This window comes from Epinephelus moara, chromosome 12, assembly GCF_006386435.1.
Source record: "Epinephelus moara isolate mb chromosome 12, YSFRI_EMoa_1.0, whole genome shotgun sequence".
NCBI classification, from domain to species: domain Eukaryota; kingdom Metazoa; phylum Chordata; class Actinopteri; order Perciformes; family Serranidae; genus Epinephelus; species Epinephelus moara.
The window spans coordinates 3,166,308-3,174,510 of record NC_065517.1 but is presented as its reverse complement, the minus strand read 5'-3'; the positions used below and the strand labels follow the sequence as shown (position 1 = coordinate 3,174,510).

The 8,203-nt window shown below is 40.5% G+C and overlaps 1 long non-coding RNA gene across 1 annotated transcript in view; it reads right to left on the bottom strand.

The window, feature by feature from the left end:
• Positions 1-8,203, bottom strand: part of LOC126399102 (uncharacterized) — a 422,917-nt gene that overhangs the window by 390,731 nt on the left and 23,983 nt on the right. The window lies entirely within an intron of this gene.

The following is an 8,203-nucleotide window of genomic DNA, read 5'->3' as shown; positions in this document are numbered from 1 at the left end:
TTCTCCGGAGCCTTTGTGCTCCACTGTCTCTCAGGTTAACTCATATCACAGCGGTGCCTGGATAGTGTTACGTGTGTGGTTGTGCTGCTGCCGTGGTCCTGCCAGATGCCTCCTGCTGCTGCCATCATTAGTCATTAGTCATACTTCTACTGTTATTATACACATATGATTATTTTCACACATGTATACTGCCAGATACTAATATATACTTTCAACATATTGTACCACAATAGCCAGAATTATGTATACTGCCAGATACTAATATATACTTTCAACATATTGTACCACAATAGCCAGAATTACAATAATATTATTACTTCCATTAATGTTGTTGTAAGCTACTGTCATTACCGTCTGTCCTACATCTCTCTCTCTCTCTCTCTCTCTCTGTCTCTCTTTCTGTCTCATTGTGTCGTACCGATTACTGTTAATTTATTATGCTGATCTGTTCTGTATGATATCTATTGCACGTATGTCCGTCCTGGAAGAGGGATCCCTCCTCAGTTGCTCTTCCTGAGGTTTCTACTGTTTTTTTTCCCCGTTAAAGGGTTTTTTTTGGGGAGTTTTTCCTTATCCGCTGTGAGGGTCCAAAGGACAGAGGGTTGTTGTATGCTGTAAAGCCCTGTGAGGAAAATTGTGATTTGTGATATTGGGCTTTATAAATAAAATTGATTGATTGATTGATTGATTGATTGATTGATTGACACTGTGGCATAGTTAGTGTCAGCTTGTTGTCAATGATTTTGCTATTGTGAATGTCAGCTGATGAAAATGGGTAATCAATCTATATAGATTTTTGATGATCAGTGAGGAATCAGTTGATATTTTGCTCCTTCTAATTGTTTATTGATTGATTGATTTTGCTGTTATCCTGCCATGCTTTCTATGTAATGTTATGCCATGTCAACATAGTAACTTTAGCTAATAGCATTAGCCTACAACCACTTGTCTACAGCAGGTAAATCAACTCTTGGAACAGCAGTTTTCTTTAGGAAATGGAGCTCCAGGTTTCTTCTTCTCTTTGACAGGTAGTAGTAGGTAGTTTAATCTTTTATCTTTATCATGTTTTTAAATTTTGGTTGTTATGGTTAGTGCTGTACTGTATGTATGGATGAATGGATGTCAGCTCACTGCAAAACAAATCTACCTACGGGTATGAATAAAGTAACCTAACCTAACCTAGGTAGTAGTCATACAGGTGCTCACTGCAGACCTGCAGGTCTGCATGTATGGGCAGGAGTGTTAGGATTCATTTGTAGCACAACTAGCAAAAACTTCAGAGCATCCATATCCAACAAAAATAGTCAATGACAGCTGTTCCAAGTGTTGCTCTTTATTTTGTCTGCATGGGTCAGATATGTGCAAACACGAACCACTCTTTACAAAACAGGCATTGTTCCTCTGTGGGCATGGGGTCACAGAACCCACAGGAACATCACCAGTGTCCCAGCTCGATGGCCTTGCAGCAGCTGCCCTCTGCTGCCATTTTTCCCTCTCTTTCTCCTCATCCACTCTTCATGCGTATACTTCCGCTCAAATAGATACAGGCAGAAGTCAAATCCAAAAGCCTCATCCAAATCAAGTAAATAATCATCCCTGAATATCTTTTAGAAAACACTAAACTACATTTACTTTAAACTACTCTGATTTCTATACTCTCTCCACACGTTTCCACTGTTGTTTTCCTGCAACAAGTGATATTTCAGAGCGAGACTTCTGCTTAAGGAGGCAATAACAAATAGACCGGATCAAGTGAAAGGTGAAGAGACACTTCAGACACTTATAGTAACAATCTGAGCCATTCTGTGGTGAAAATGACCACTTTTAATGGACATACAGTGACAGTATTCAATTGCCCTGTGTGCTTCCATCACAGCCCATTGTGTGACTGCCAGACACTGCCCGCTCCCTCAATATTGGACCAATTTCAAAAATTGTTGTTCACATCAGTTCTTTTGACCACTTTACATGGGGAAATAGCATCTAGGTTGAAAAATGCCAAAGTTATCCTTTAAGCTGAAAACTCTTTGCAGTTTGCAGTTTGATCTTTGATCAGTCATATAGATCCCTGTACACTTGATGATGCAAGAAGAAAACAAATATCAGTGAAACTGAAAATGTAAATAGATGTCTCATTTCTGCATACTAAATGTTCCAGGAGTGTACCTGCATTGCTATTACAGTAGCATAGTGGATGTGTGTGGTAGTTTTCTTGAAAGTGGTAAGCAAATGATTACAGCTGGCCTTATGGAGAAAGTGAGATTTGTCTTTTGTAATGACCTTAAAGGGAAAAGGACAATGCTGTGACAATGACTTTCCAAGTCAGACCTGTCATTATTTCTTTTTGCAAATAGCGTTGCATGCTTTTCATACATCAGGCAAATACAAATATTTTACTGTGTAAGGAATTCTTTGTTATCATTTGTGAGATGTTGGAGAAATTCTATATATTTTCTGTAGCCGCTTACCCTGTAAGGAGTTACAAAGGGTTTGGAGCCTATCCCAGCTGACATTGGGCGAGAGGTGGGGTACACCCTGGACAGGTTGCCAGACTATCACAGGGCTGGCACATAGAGACCGACAACCATTCACGCTCAAATTCACACCTACAGTTAATTTAGAGTCACAAATTAACCTGTGTGTCTTTGGTAGGGATGGGAATTGATAGGATTTTATCGATATCATTATCGATTCTGCTTATCGATCCGATTCTTTATCGATTCCCTTATCGATTCCTCCTGTGAATTAATGATATCACCTCCTGTTGTTTGTAGCCCAATACATCTGCTTTCAGAACGTTTTATTATGAACCTTAAAGCCATGGTCTAGTTTAGAAAGATGATGAGAAAGATTTGAAAAAAAGCATCCCCAGCCTGAGTGTGTCAACACCACGCAGCTAGTGCAGCTAACTCAGGTGAGGCAGCTAACGCAGCTAGCCCAGCATATTATAACAACAAATAGCGGGCAAATCAACTCAGCTGCCCTCATCTTACCATCCTTGGTGTTCCCATGAAATCCGACAACGGGAGCGGGGATGCGCCGAAGCTCCACAGTGGGCTAACAGCTCCAGGGAGGCTAACAACAACAGCGCCCCGCCCGCCGTCCACCTGGAGCGAGGATGCGCCGAAGCTCCACAGTGAGCTAGCAGCTCCAGGGAGGCTAACAACAACAGCGTCCCGCCCGCCGTCCACCTGGAGCGGGGATGCGCCAAAGCTCCAAACTGGGCTAGCAGCTCCAGGGAGGCTAACAACAACAGCGCCCCGCCCGCCGTCCACCTGGAGCGGGGATGCTCCGAAGCTCCACAGTGAGCTAGCAGCTCCAGGGAGGCTAACAACAGTGTGAAGTGAAGCTACGGTTTTGACCGCTTCTGTCTCTCCGCCATTACGTCTTCTTTGTTGTTGAACGGGCTGCTGACTGACGAGCATAGATTCGGCGTAATGAAAAGAATCGATAAGGGAATCGTTAAGCATAAAGGCTAATGATGTCGATGAATTGGACCAGTTGGAACCGGTTCTTAACAGGAACCGGTTCTCGATTCCCATCACTAGTCTTTGGACTGTGGCAGGAAGCCAGAGAACCCGGAGAAAAACCTCCCACCCAGGGTTCGAACCAGGAACCTCCCGATGTAAGGGAACAATGCTAAAAAAAAAAGAAAAAGTACCATGTTATGAATGTTTCCCTAAACAAAATCTGTTATTCAGTGATGATGGAAATAACAGTGATAATAAACATATTATAATAAAATAATATAATGTAATGATATAATATAGTATAATTTAGTATAAAATAACATATTATGATATGATATGATATGATATAGTATAATATAATGTAGTAATCAGTCATTTCTTTGTAAGTATATGGTAATAAAAAGTGTAAAAGTGATATTTCGTTTGGGAAGGGGAAAGGAAATTAGGGAAAATGGGAGAAGGTTAAAGGAGAAAAATAAAAATAAATTAATAAATAAATAAATAAAAAGCAAAGGCTGGGTTAAAAAAAGGGGGGGTGTTAGGATCCTATATATTTAGTGGATGTATGTTTGCAATGTCTGTGTGAGGTGGAATTGGAGTGGGAGTATTATGGATTGAAGATATTGATGAATGGGTTCCAGTTTGTGTCAAAATCAGCAGCTTGTTTTTTGATTAAAGCAGATAGTTTTTCGAGTGATATGTATTCAATTTTTCAAGAATGTGATGAGATTTTGTGCCTTGTTTTCCAGTTCATGAGGATAGTTTTCTTGGCGATAGTAAGGGCAATGGAGAGTATTCTGCTGGATGTATTGTTGAGGTTTATGGTGGATATGTCGCCAAGTAAGCAGAGTGAGGGGGAGAGTGGGATGTAGCAGCCCAGAAGAAGAGAGAGATTATCAGTGATGTCCTGCCAGAATTGTTTAATGGTTGTGCAGTCCCATGTGGTATGCATATAGTTATCTGTGGTGTTTTGTGTCTATAAAACCCATTTTAAACATTCTTTCTCCTGTGTAGTGTACCGCTGTGAATTTGTATTGAATGAGTTGTGTGTTTGTATTAGTGGACATGGAAAAGATGTTTTTGCATATTTGGGTCCAGAAGTCGGCACTGTGGGTGATCTGCAGGTCATGTTCCCATTTTTCTGAGGGGATGGCTATTGAATGATCGGGTGTGGATATTATCTTATAAATTTTGGACAGTAGTTTTTTCTGGTTGAGATGTTGATCAGGTCCGATGTTAGTGGGGGGAGATCTAAGTTGGATGAGGTAATGTAGATTTTTTCTTTAACTGAGGATTTAATCTGGAGAAATTCTAGAAAGTGATTCCCCCTTATGCCGTACTTCTGAACCAAATAAGGAAATGAGACAAGTGTTGTTAAGGAAAATATGTTTGAGATGCGTGATACCTCGAAATGGTTTTCTGTTCATTGTGAAGTCAGGATTATTCCAGATGGGGGTGTGTTTGTTAGGTGAGATTGTGGTGTTAGTTATTTTGTGAAATTCCCACCAGGCTGTCAGAGTTGTAGCAATTGTTGGGTTTTTGAAATATGGATGGTGTTTGATGGGGCAGCTTATGAAGGTTAGGTCTGAAATATGGATCTCTTTGCAAAATGTTTGCTCTATGTCTATCCAGGAGTGGTCGAATTGATTATGATTTATCCATTTGTGAATGTATTGGAGTCGGTGGGCGATGAAGTAATGACAAAGATTCGGTGCTTCCAGACCTCCTTGAGTTTTGGATTTTTGCAATGTGGCTAGTTTAATACTAGGTGTTTTGTTTTTACAGTAAAATTTCAGGATAGCAGCGTTTAGAGATTTGAGGCAGGAGGGAGGTGGGCTTGATTGGGGATCATTGAAAATAGGTAATTAATCATGGGTTGTATTGTAAAAATTGTAATTTTTATTGTGGCGATTCTGCCTGTGAGGGATATTGGTAGATTCATCCAACGCTGAAGGTTGTCCTCTATTGTTTTGAGAAGTGGGTTGAAGTTGAGGGGGACTCTAACAGCCTGGGGGAGATGCTGATTCCTAAATAAGTGATATTACCAGTGCAGAGTGAGAGTAGTGGTGATTGGGCTGCCACATCCCAGCTATTTGGGCTGGGAGGCAAAATGGTGGATGTAGACCAGTTGATTGTGTAGTCAGAAATTTGAGAGAAGGTGTTTATTAGATTGCTGGTTTCTGGTGGTGATGAAGAAGGATTTTGTAGGTAAAGCACAATGTCATCAGCATAAAGACTAATCTTATGGTGTGTGTTATTTGTTTGTATTCCTGTGATGTTAATGTTCTGACGGATGGCTGCTGCAAGTGGTTCGATAAATATTGCAAACAAAGATGGAGAGAGTGGGCATCCTTGCCTTTTGCCCTTGTGCAAAGTGAAACGTTGTGATATTATTCTGTTAGTGGTGATAGTGGCCATTGGTGATGTGTACAAAATCCTCACCCAGTGAATAAATGATTCACGGAAACCAAATTGTTTTAGTGTAGAAAATAAAATTTCCCAATTTACCCTATCAAATGCCTTTTCTGCGTCCAGTGATAAAATGGCTGTTGGTGGGTTATTGTGTGATGAGTAATGGATTAGGTTAATGAGTCTGCGTAGGTTATTTGATGAGTGTCTTCCTTTCATAAAGCCACTTTGGTCTGAGTGGATGATAGATGGAGTGACTGTTTCAATTTGTAATGCTAGGGCTTTGCTGATGATTTTGATATCTGTGTTGATGAGACACAGGGGGCGATAGCTTGAGGGGGAGGTGGGGTCTTTGTCAGGTTTTAGTAAAAGAGTGATTGTAGCAGTGTTCATGTCTGTGGTAAATTTGGATTGTTGCTTAATTTCGGCTGGTAATCTAATAAATATGGGGGCTAAAATATTCCAAAAGTGTTTATAGAACTCAGCAGGGAAGCCATCAGGTCCTGGTGATTTATTGTTGGGCATGAGTTTGAGTGCTTGCTGTAATTGTAAATGGTTGATCCAGAGTAGTAACTTGGTCTATTGTAAGCTGAGGCAGATGAATATTGCGTAGGAAGGTTTCTATGTCTTTTTGGTTTGGTTTGTGCGTTGATGAGTATAAGTTGGAGTAAAAATCTTGAAAAGTCTTATTTCCTGAGGTGTATGTACAAGCTTCCCTGCTGAGTTCATAATCGTTGAATTTTTTTTTTTTTTTTCTTTGTTTCGTTTCATTTGTTGGCCAGGTTTTTTCCAGATTTATTACTGTATGCAAAGTTTTCATGTCTGAGTCTTTCTAGGAGGAATTTAGTTTTTTTTGGTTCAAGTGTTCATTCAATTGTAGTTTGTATTTCCGTAGATCATTTTGTATTTGTACTGTGGAATTTGTTGCATTGATGTTCTCTATTAATCTTTTGTTTCAAGTATGTTTCCTGTTGGTTGTCTTTCTTTTTCTTGTGTGTGGAGTATGATATGATTTTTCCTCTCCGTACTCAATCAATCAATCAATCAATTTTATTTATAAAGCCCAATATCACAAATCACAATTTGCCTCACAGGGCTTTACAGCATACGACATCCTTCTGTCCTTATGACCCTCGCAGCGGATAAGGAAAAACTCCCCCAAAAAAACCCTTTAACGGGGAAAAAAAAACCGGTAGAAACCTCACTGCTTTCCCTGTTTCCCAAAGTAGTGATGGTGCTATTTGCAGTGAATCATTTATTTCTAGGAAGGATGCCCACTCTCTTTTGAAAAGTCAGGGTCCTCAAGTAAAGACGTATTAAGGGGCCGTTTATACGACAACGATTTCAGTAAAAACGGAAAAGTCTGTCCTTTGCATTTTAAAAAATTTCTGCGTTTATATGACAACGTTATTGAAACGATCCCCGTTCACACGGAGCCGCAAAATCTACTGGAAACGCTGTAGTATGCATGCCAGGTCAATGGGTGGCAGTGTAAATTTGCAAAGCAACACCACGGCATGACGCCATGCGCCTGCGCTGAAGCGTCTTCCTCTCCAACGCCGTGATTACAAACCAAAACAAAGAAGACACACTGGCGAAAGCATGCACAGATAACTTTGTCTGGATGGATGACGAGGTGGAGTTGCTACAGTAACAGATCTACACTTCACTTCAAATCAACAGGGTGAGAAGCACAAACAGAGCTCAGCATTGTTGTTGTGACGGTCGGCACAACAACAATGCTGGGCACTGGGCATGCCTAGTGACTGGAACCGTAATGCGCATGTGCAAAAAGTCTCCGTTTTCAGAGGAACTGCATATTGCACGTTTACATGACAATGGAGACGCTGCCGTTTCCAAAACGTTGCACTCTGGAACCCGTTTTCAAATCGTTGCGTTTTCAGGCACCCTAAACGCTGCTGTCGTGTAAATGATCGGCCAAAACGCAACTAAAGTTTACCGTTTTCAGTTGAAATTGTTGTCGTCTAAACGGGGCCTAAATCTCCATCTGTTGAATGGTTTGTGAGAATGTATGATATTGCAGGCGAGGGAGACAAAAGCATGGTCGCTAATGTAGTGTAAAAGTCAAAACCCTCACCCTCATCAGGTGCTAAGACCACACATGTCAATGTGTAAACTTCTACAAAAACCTAATACTGCATTTATACATATATGCAATATAACTGTGTGAACTCTTAGTGACATCTCAGTTCTGAACTCTTATTGACTCATATATGCAATGTAACTGTGTGAACTCTTAGTGACATCTCAGTTGTGAACTCTTATTGATTCATATGACTTATCACGCGCTGTGTAATGATATA